The sequence below is a fragment of the Sinohyriopsis cumingii genome, chromosome 1, assembly GCF_028554795.1.
Source record: "Sinohyriopsis cumingii isolate HCF-2022 chromosome 1, ASM2855479v2, whole genome shotgun sequence".
Classification (NCBI taxonomy): domain Eukaryota; kingdom Metazoa; phylum Mollusca; class Bivalvia; order Unionida; family Unionidae; genus Sinohyriopsis; species Sinohyriopsis cumingii.
The window spans coordinates 57000986-57011076 of record NC_142961.1 but is presented as its reverse complement, the minus strand read 5'-3'; positions in this window follow the sequence as shown (position 1 = coordinate 57011076).

Below are 10091 nucleotides of genomic sequence, written 5' to 3'. Positions count from 1 at the left end.
ATCCTCCATACGTCGAACGTGTCCCAGCCACAGAAGGCGGCATTTGCTCAGCAGGGTGTACATGCTGGGGGTACTTGCACGCTGCAGGATCTCGCTGTGTGGGACACGGTCTTACCAGTTGATTTTCAGGATGCGTTTTAGGCACCGTATATGGAAGGAGTTGAGCCGGCGCTCTTGCCTCATGTAGGTGCTCCAGGTCTCACCTCCATATAGAAGGGTGCTTAGAACGCAGGCCTGGTAGACTTGGATCTTGGTGTGCTCTGTCAGCGCGTTGTTTTTCCACACCCTCTTCGTTTGTCGTGCGATGATGGTGTTTGCCTTTCCAAGCCTTCTGTCCAGTTCCACATCAAGCGAGAGAGTGTTGCTGATGGTTGATCCAAGGTACATAAAGTTGTTGACTACTTCCAGGTTGACACCATCAATTTTGATGGAAGGAGCAATGGTGATATCTTGCACGCCGACGTTTGTCTTTTCCAGGCTGATGGTGATCCCAATCTGCTTGTAGGCATAAGCGAAACGGTCTCCCAGTCTCTGGAGGGCATCCTCGGTGTGCGTCACAAGAGTCGCGTCATCTGCAAAAAGCATCTCCCTGATGAGCACCAACCTCACTTTGGTTTTCGAGCGCAGTCGTGCCAAGTTGAATAGCCTCCCGTATGGCCTGTCAGTGGATGTCACAGAATAAGGCAATAAATAACTTGGTTTCGCCTTAGAACGATTTCATCATTTTCGCCGTACATGCGTACAACGTTACATAGGGTAAATAACTGTTTTTCTAGGTAAGCAACTGAACTAGCATGTACCTCGTCTTAGATAAGACTGCGGCGAGATTCACTAAAATCATGGCAAGCACGGGTATTTTACCCTAACACTCCCTCTCCTGTGGATTTAAGGCAAGTTCCGTTTCTAACTGACACACTGGTCTATGGGTCTTGTCAAGAAATGAACGTTCTCCATTTGTGTTCTCCAGCCTAAATGGGTAAGTGTTACAGTTGTATTTCATGTTGATATTTGAAAAGTATTCAGTTATTAATGTCATATCGTGAAATGATGCCTTTACTACTACGCAGATTTGAAACGTTGTGAACTTTTGAATTACAAGTTGCTATTAGTTTAATTTAGTAGCACGTATCTATAGATATTGATTCCTAACCTATTACTGTAATCAGTTTGGTTTTATTGAAGCTGTTTAGGGCTATCTGAAGCTGTGTAGGGCTGACTGAAGCTGTTTAGAGCTGTATGTAGCTGTCTATACGTATGTCTATATGTATGTCTGTGCGCATGGTGGATCCATGAAGGGAGGGTGTAGCCAATACAAGTGGGCCAACCCAATATAGGAGAACTGTGTGCTGTCGGTGCGTATGTGTGCTCGGGTATCTCAGGCTATATGTCTGACAGTCTGTGTGTCGATATGGAAGATGATGTAACCATCAAGGCCATACGAAGACGAAACTGCTAGTTTGTAAACTTGTGTGCATGGTGGATCCATGAAGGGTGTGTACGGCCAATACAAGTGAGGGCCAACCCAAGAATTCGGGAGAGCTGTGTGGTTTGTCAGTGGACAAATTTTGCAAGTTTTACAAATATATATGAATCATACGGCTGTACAAATGACTGAGTCATGTTTGTTTCAATTGGTTGTTTTAATTGAGTACAACTGAGTCATTTTGAATACATAAGATTATTTGAATCTTTATTTTTGATCACATGAGATTATGTGAATCTCACTTACATTCTATGAGGTTATTTGAATCTCACTTTCATTTGAATCATTTTTAGTTTTCTTACTTGTGAATGATTGGATAGAGTATTTGAATGAGACGTATGTTTGGAGCGTGAAAGAATCACTGCATTTGTTATATATATTATTTTTATTAATTCATATAAATTATCATCATTCATCACATTGTGTTGTGTTGTCATTCGATCCAGGCATCCATTCAGGTCTATCCTGTTACAGTGGACGAGTCGAAGGTGTGGGACAGGATCAGGGAGAAGAAGATCCCGAAAAGGGTTAGCGCCAGCACGCAGCCCTGCCTCACGCCGCTGTTGATTGGGAAGGAGGCTGAGGAGGATCCATCATACAGGACTGTTCCCTTCATATCGGCATGTAAAAATAGATTATCATGCTGCGGAGTTTTTGGGGGCAACCGATCTTACTGAGAAGTTCAAAAAGGCCCTTCCTGCTGACCAGTTCAAAGGCCTTGGTGAGGTCTATGAACATCATGTAGAGTGGTTGACCTTGCTCTCTGCTCTTCTCTTGGAGTTGTAATAGGGAGAATATCATGTCTGTCGCCGACCTGCCTGTTCTGAAGCCGCACTGGGATTCCGGGTACACACGGTCTGCCAACAACTGCAGCCTGTTGAATATTATGCGGAAATACACTTTGCCAACAATGCTCAGGAGCGAGATCCCTCTGTAATTATTACAGTCACTGCGGCCACCCTTGTTTTTGTAAAGGGTCACAATTGTGGTGTCGCGCATGTCTTGGAGGACTGCTCCTTCCTCCCAGCAGAGGCAAAGTAGCTTATACAGCGGCTGAAGTAATGTTGATTTACCACATTTGATAGCTTCAGGCGGGATGCTGTCACTACCTGGTGCTTTGTCGTTTGGGAGGAGTCGATTGCTTTGCTGAGCTCCTCCAAGGTGGGCACTTTGTCGAGCTCCTCCATGGTGGGCAGTTTCTTTATGCTGCTAAGGGCCGTATTGGTGACTGACGTTTCTTGGGAGTATAGCTCTGAGTAGTGCTCCACCCATCTGGCCATCTGTTTCTTACGGTCAGTGATCTTCTCTCCCGTCAGACATTTCAGGTGGCGACCCCTTTCACTGTAGGACCTAAAGCCTTCTTGATGCCACTGTTCATACCTTGGATGTTTCCGGACTCGGCACTGCGCTGGATTCCTTCACACAGTAATTGCCAGTACTCGTTCGCGCACTGTCTAGCGATGCGTTGGGTGTTGCTTCGGGCACCTCTGAGAGCAGCAAGCGTCCGTTCAATAGGGCAATTTGTGTAAGCTATGAAGGCTTTTCATTTGTCCTCGATTATTGGTTCCATCTTTGATAGGTGTGCGTTGAACCAATCCTGGCTGGGCCGTTCCTTCTTGACAAACGTGGACATGGCTGTGCTGTAGATGGCACCCTTCATGGGGTTCCACTTTCTGTGGCATCATGCTCTGGCAGGTCCTGGAGAGCTTGGTCCAGGGCGGACGCATACTCCTTCACCTTGGAGGGGACCGACATCTGCGCAATGTTTGAGGGCGTCCTTTTAGTTCTGAGCGGTGTAGTGTGTGTGTCTGTAGGTCCACCATGCTGCTCACGAGGGAGTGGTCGGATTCACAGTATGCACGGTGGTAGGTTCTGGTGGAGAGGACGCTGTTAAGGGCAGAACGCCTGGTGATGACCAAGTCGAGTTGGTGACAGCGATGAAACCTGGGGTATTTCCATGACACTTTGTGTTGTGCTTACACTTGAAGAAGGTGTTTGTGATGCACAGATAGGTGCACATCTACAGCAGTCTCTGACCGTTTTCATTGGTCTTTCTCCAGTGCCATGATGTCCGAGGTAGGTAGGCCATGACTCGTGGTCCGCAACTACTCTGGCATTAAAGTCGCCGAGGAGGAATAGTGGTTCGTCTTTGTGGCATCCTTTGATCTGTTCGTCCAGTTGCCCATATAACTGATCCTTTGTGTCCTCTGAAGACGTGAGAGTGGGGGCGTAGACACTGAGGATGTTGACATGACCTGCAGCATTGGTGAGGCGGATGGACAAGAGGCGCTCAGTACCCCCTGCAGGAGGCTCAACCGTGGCCCGTAGGTTGTTTTTGGATGGCAAAGCCCGCTCCGTGCTGGCGGGGATCCTCAGGTTCTCGACCCTCCCAGAAGGTGTAGTTTTTATCTCCGAGGAAGCTGCTGGAGGCTAGCCTAGTTTCCTGGAGGACAGCTATGTTGAAATTTAATCTGGTGAGTTCTCTATCGATGGTGGCATTCTTCCTAGTATTGTCCACCTCCCTGAGGTCGTCTGAGCTGCCTGTGGACATGGTGCACACGTTCCAGCTTGCGAATCGAAGAGCTGGAGTCTTCTTTATTTGGTTTCTTATTTCTTTTGTCTGGTGTGGAATTACCGTCTGCTTGTCATGCTGAGCAATACACTGAGCTCCAGACACCCACTGGAGCAGGCAGACGATGGCGGGTCAACAGCTTACTGCCCGGGGGCTGCCCGGTTTGAGATCGCCCCACACAGCAGGCTCTGTGAAAAATGTTGTTAACTTGACAAATTATTCATTCCTGCCTTAAAATCTTGAAGCAGAATCAGTCTGATTTTTATTTTGGTTGAATTATTTATTAAAATTATTAGTCACTGGAAATACAAAGTACTCATCAATAATATTATTGGACTGGAACATTAATTTGGAATTATAGTGAATTCAGACAAGAACATTTCTGTATTATTGTGATACATCAAAGGACTTAGCACATCATCACAATTCAGTCCAATAACACATTACCACGTTTGAAACTATAGGCACATCAACACATTCAATATTGGAACTTATTTGGAATACCACTGGAATTATGTTGGAACTTTATATACTGGAATTATGATAAAACATTCTGGACTATTTGTGATTTAATTCACAATACCATAAGTTCTTTTAAATTTAAAGTTGTAGTAGAAATTTAGGGGCTCATCTGGGATACAAATGTCTTTAAAATATTTTATAAAACTTTCTTTTTAAATTAAAATTTCACTTTCTTTCAGAATTTTCCTATGTTTGATTTCACATATTTGAGAAATCTTTAGTGAAACCAACAAGCTTTCATGATGTCATCTAAAATGGAGAAATTTATTTTTATCCTACCCAGGAAAGGTTAGAGTCCTTGAAAAGGTAGGAATTACTCCAGCTTGCCAGTCAATATGATCTCTGTGAGATGAAGAATTCACTGAAGCAAGAAATTAAAAAAGAAATTGGGTCCTATATTGGGTGGAAAATAATTTTTTTGAATAAAAGTGTTTTGGGTTTGATAGTAAAAAAATGTCTGTTTGACTCTGACAGGAAAATAATAAAATTGAAAAACACAAGATAGAAAATAGAGTATTGAGAGCTTCAGCTCCAAAAAGTGAAAGGTGAAAGACAAATTTGGGAAAAAAGAAAGAGAGAGATATGCAGCTACAACAAAGATAAAGAACTGCAGCTGAAGAAAGAGAAAAGAAAGAGACAATTGCAATAACAGAGAATATTGGCTAATACAGGTGCACAGAAAAAGAGAAAAGAAATAAAGGGAAATTCAATTTAGATTATAAGAATTAGAGCTGGCAAGTGGAAAACACTTCCCCTCCCCTTTACACATAAGTTCAGTTTTTTATGTTACCAGAAATAAAAGGTTAGTATTCCATTTTAAAGACGCAGATAAACATTTTCCTCATTTTGAAAAAAAATTCCTGCAATATTTAAATGGCCAAGTGAGTATTGCAAAGTATACTTATTGGCAAAGCTGATTAAGCCTGTACTTCCCTTTCAGTACAACAAAGTGCTAATTATGATGTGGATAAGGAATGTATCTTGAAGAGTTAGGAGTTGCTACCTGAGGCATATCGACAAAGCTTATGGAACTGTAAAAACAAAAAATTAAAAAATGGACAGATTTGTTGTAGAAACCTCAGACAACTCGTCTTAACTGAAGGGTTAAAGGATTGCATCCAGTGAGATTAAGACCTACCTTGATGAGTAAATAGTTAAAACCTTATTGACTCTGGACATTTCATCTCTAGGTTGCCTACAAGACCCAGTGCGAGATCTTAAATGGTACTTATGCGGCTTCTTCTTACTGCCCACAGACAGAAAGGGTGATATTCAGCAGTTATTTAGCTACTGGATAAAGTGGGTTATTCGTTCCACATATAGGAAAATAAACCCCAACAAAATGTTGTTTGGCAGCTTCATAGGATGTGGCTTCATTACTTCCACCGGATTTAAATGACGGAAAATGTTTCCCTTTCGAAGCTTCTCCCCAAAATATGGAGTCTTTTCTCCAGTCACGTTATCTAGAAGCTGTCCCACATACCTTGGGAGACCTGTGATGGTCCCTCCATGGTATAGGAATGTATCTACCTCCAACTGTTACCCATTCTCCTAAGGCATTATGATCAGGCAAGTATTTGAAGAATACGCCTTTTCTTCTAGTAAAATGTTTCTTCAACAACACTTACCAAACCACAATACATATACACCCTCCCAACCTTACCAGTTACATCCATATAAAAAGCATGTCATCCGCTCCAGTAGTTAACTAAAGTATTCACAGGATTTGGCGCCAATCCCTGAATCAAGGGGAGATCACTCTCTCTACCACCTAGGTGGACAGATACCTCTTACCTTTGTTTTTAGCTAAACAGTTTAGCCTGGGATGGCTGAATTTGCAGGGTAGTAGTATTTCACCATAGTACCAGTATTGCTGAAGAAACATACTTTACGGGGGGGTGGGGGGGGTGGGGGGTGGTGCGGGGAAATTGGCTTTCATTGGGTATCGAGTTTCATGAATTTTGTAGTTGATCCAAGCCACAAACTTAAATGGCTTTATTTAGTCCTGTCTTGATATCCTTCTGTTTCTTCAGTCTAAAAAGCTTGTTAGTGAAATTGCATAGAAGCTACTCAACACAAATAAAATTGGGAGTGCATATTTGTATTTATATGTGAAAAACCTAGTTAAATTTTCAGGTCATTATAAATCTTCTGGTTTTTACATTTTTTTGGCTATTTTTGGTGCATTAATTTTTTTTAACTGAAAAACTTTTCAGCACAATTAAGCAAAAACAGTTTATACAGGCACATGCAATTTGATTGGCACCTATTTTTTATTATGCATTTTTTGGGTCCACAGTAGCAGCATGTGTTTCTAAAGCACCAATCTAATGTCAGATGATATTTTAGGTGACAAGAGCTTATGTCAGTCTATATTTTTTATATTTATTATTTACAAATCAACAACTTGTTCTACATGCTTATAGCATGTTCCTTGTGGACTCATTTAACTAGAAATAAGCATAGTCTGAAAACTACAACACTGTACACCATGTAAACATCACGGGTTTTCTTGTTGATTTTGTGCATTAAGGTTCAGACAGCCCAGACTCCGTTGCCTTGCCTAATGTTTTCTACAATCTTTTCTTTCATTGCAGAAATTTATAAATACAAACCTTGTATGCTGTAAGTTTTAGTATTTGACATGGGTACATTCAAAATGCTTAACACATGAACCCCTGGAGGTTTTTGTCATTTTTGCCTGAAAATCGAGTAGGAAACACATTTTGAAAGCTATTTCTGAATAGATCCGAAAACACCAAATCCCCGGCGATCTTTCAATAACATACTGCCTAGCTGTGTTAGAAACATCGTTTTTCATTGGCTATTTGACTCGCGCATGAGCAAAAGGGTACAAGTTAGATTTTTTATTTAAAAAAATTTGTTGCTAAACGGACCCATTATTTTTGTATCGAGACCACTCTTTATTCCAAATGCCCATCGTATCCTACTTTTTGCAATGGTTCTTCTGTCTGTTTGCAGTTCATACCGGTTTGTCTTAGATGTGAGACCAGAAAGTCCAAAATCCGGACACAAAATCGGATTTTGACCACGGGCGAATTTTGGGTAGAAAAAAGTCGGGTCCAAAAAATGAGTTTTTTTTTATCTGTATTTTGTAGTGCAACTAGATATTCCAGATTATTTGGTATCATTGTAGAACTACATCTGTCTACCTTTCTATGATACCACCCACTTTAGTGTATCATAAATGACCATGACGCTACAGAGCTCGGCAGTAGGCTACCTCCTGCCCCGTTAAGTCGTCACTAGGGATTAATGTGTTAACAAGGATTTTTAAAATTTTTTTTATAAATCGTCAAGGAATTGCTAATATTGTAATGTATGTGCAATGTCGATGCACAAGTGATTAAATATGCAAGGAATATTCAAATTTGGTGACGTCATCAAAATGCACTGTTTAATTAACATATTAACCCCTGGAGGTTTTTGTCATTTTTGCCTGAAAATCGAGTAGGAAACACATTTTGAAAGCTATTTCTGAATAGATCCAAAAACACCAAATCCCCGGTGATCTTTCAATAACATATTGCCTACTGCCTAGTTGTGTTAGAAACATCGTTTTTCATTGGCTATTTGACTCGCGCATGAGCAGAAGGGTAAAAGCTGGAGTTCTTTTTATTTATTTATTTTTTTATATTTTTTTTTTTGTGCTGAACGGAGCCATTATTTTTGTATCGAGACCACTCTTTATTCCAAATGCCCATCTTATCCTACTTTTTGCAAAGGCTCATCTGTCTGTTTGCAGTTCATATCGGTTTGCCTTAGATACGAGACTAAAAAGTCTAAAATCCGGACACAAAATCGGATTCCGACCTCAGGCGAATTTTGGGTAGAAAAAAGTCGGGTCCAAAAAATGAGATTTTTTTAAATCTGTATTTTGTACTGCAAATAGATATACCAGATTATTTGGTATCCTTGTAGAGCTACATCTGTCTACCTTTCCATGATACCACCCACTTTAGGATATCATGTGTTAAATGGTTAAATGGAGATGACATGTTATGGGTACATTCAAAATGGTTAAATGGTTAAATTGAGATGACATGTCATGGGTACATTCAAAATGGTTAAACTGAGATGACATGTTATGGGTACATTCAAAATGGTTAAATTGAGATGACATGTTATGGGTACATTCAAAATGGTTAAATTGAAATGACATGTTATGGGTACATTCAAAATGGTTAAATTGAGATGACATGTTATGGGTACATTCAAAATGGTTAAATTGAGATGACATGTTATGGGTACATTCAAAATGGTTAAATAGAGATGACATGTTTTCATAACACTCCCAATGAATAATAATATTAAAATATTTTGCAAAGCAATACCTGAGACAAGAAAAAGGGGAGCAGGTGACAAAAGGTGCCCATCTTGAATGGGCAGATGTAAAGGAACTAGGATGACTTCCAAAATGTTGTTCTTTATGCATGGATCTTGTGACGTAAACAAATTGACACATGCAAATCAGTTCAGCTCATTCACAACAAGATGATGCTGCAATTTATATTCCTTTCCACACCAAAATGTCTATAAGGAGACAGAAGAGATGGTCAAAGATTTCATATATAAGAAGTAATGTATATACATGCTTTTGAGTCCAGATCTGGGTCTATGCATTTTATAAGGAGTACTCAGTAGACCTTGATCTGCTCGTGGATCATGCGTTGTTACATTAGATTCTATCTCACTTGATCTCATAAGTGATTATGTATTTGTGAACTAAACAGGCATTATGTGTGTGAACTTGTTTAATTTGGGGCAATGCATTTTTGGTATAGGGGCTAATGGTGGCTATTACAAAAAGGAACTATCACCAAATGTACTAGAGATGTGCACAATACCTACAGCACTGAAATAAGTATAATAGCATCAACCTAAGTATCAGTGGCACAGAAATCTTGCCTTTCATTTTAACAACACTCACTGTGAAGAAGGTGGCTGCCAGGTGTCAAAGAATCAGGGGATTTCTTGGAAAGAATCCATTTCCTACAAAATGCAGATTTTTTTATTTTTAAAAAGAGTACTTCAACCTTGAACTATTTTGGTGTGTTGGTCCAGAAATGAAAGTGTGGATAATGGGATCAAGAGATGGATGGACAAAATTGTTAAAAATATTGTAGCTGAAGGTATGTGAAAACCAAAGGCACATCACAATTACTAATCTAGTACTAATTACGAAACCAAGTTTCATAGACACATCTTAAACAGTTTTGAAGTTGTGCTCCAAAAAACAAAGTGTAAAAGACAGATGGATAAATGGAATCAATATATATATATATATATATATATATATATATATATATATATATATATATATATATATATATATATATATCCACTGCCAACTTTATTATTCAGAGAGATGTCTAAACCATTGACTGTCAAAAGTAGTGTAAATGCATTTATCTGTCTCAGTATCACTACCAGACAAGTTGCATAAGTTCCTAAATGTGTTGGTCAGGAAAAACATTTTTTGATTTGGTCTCA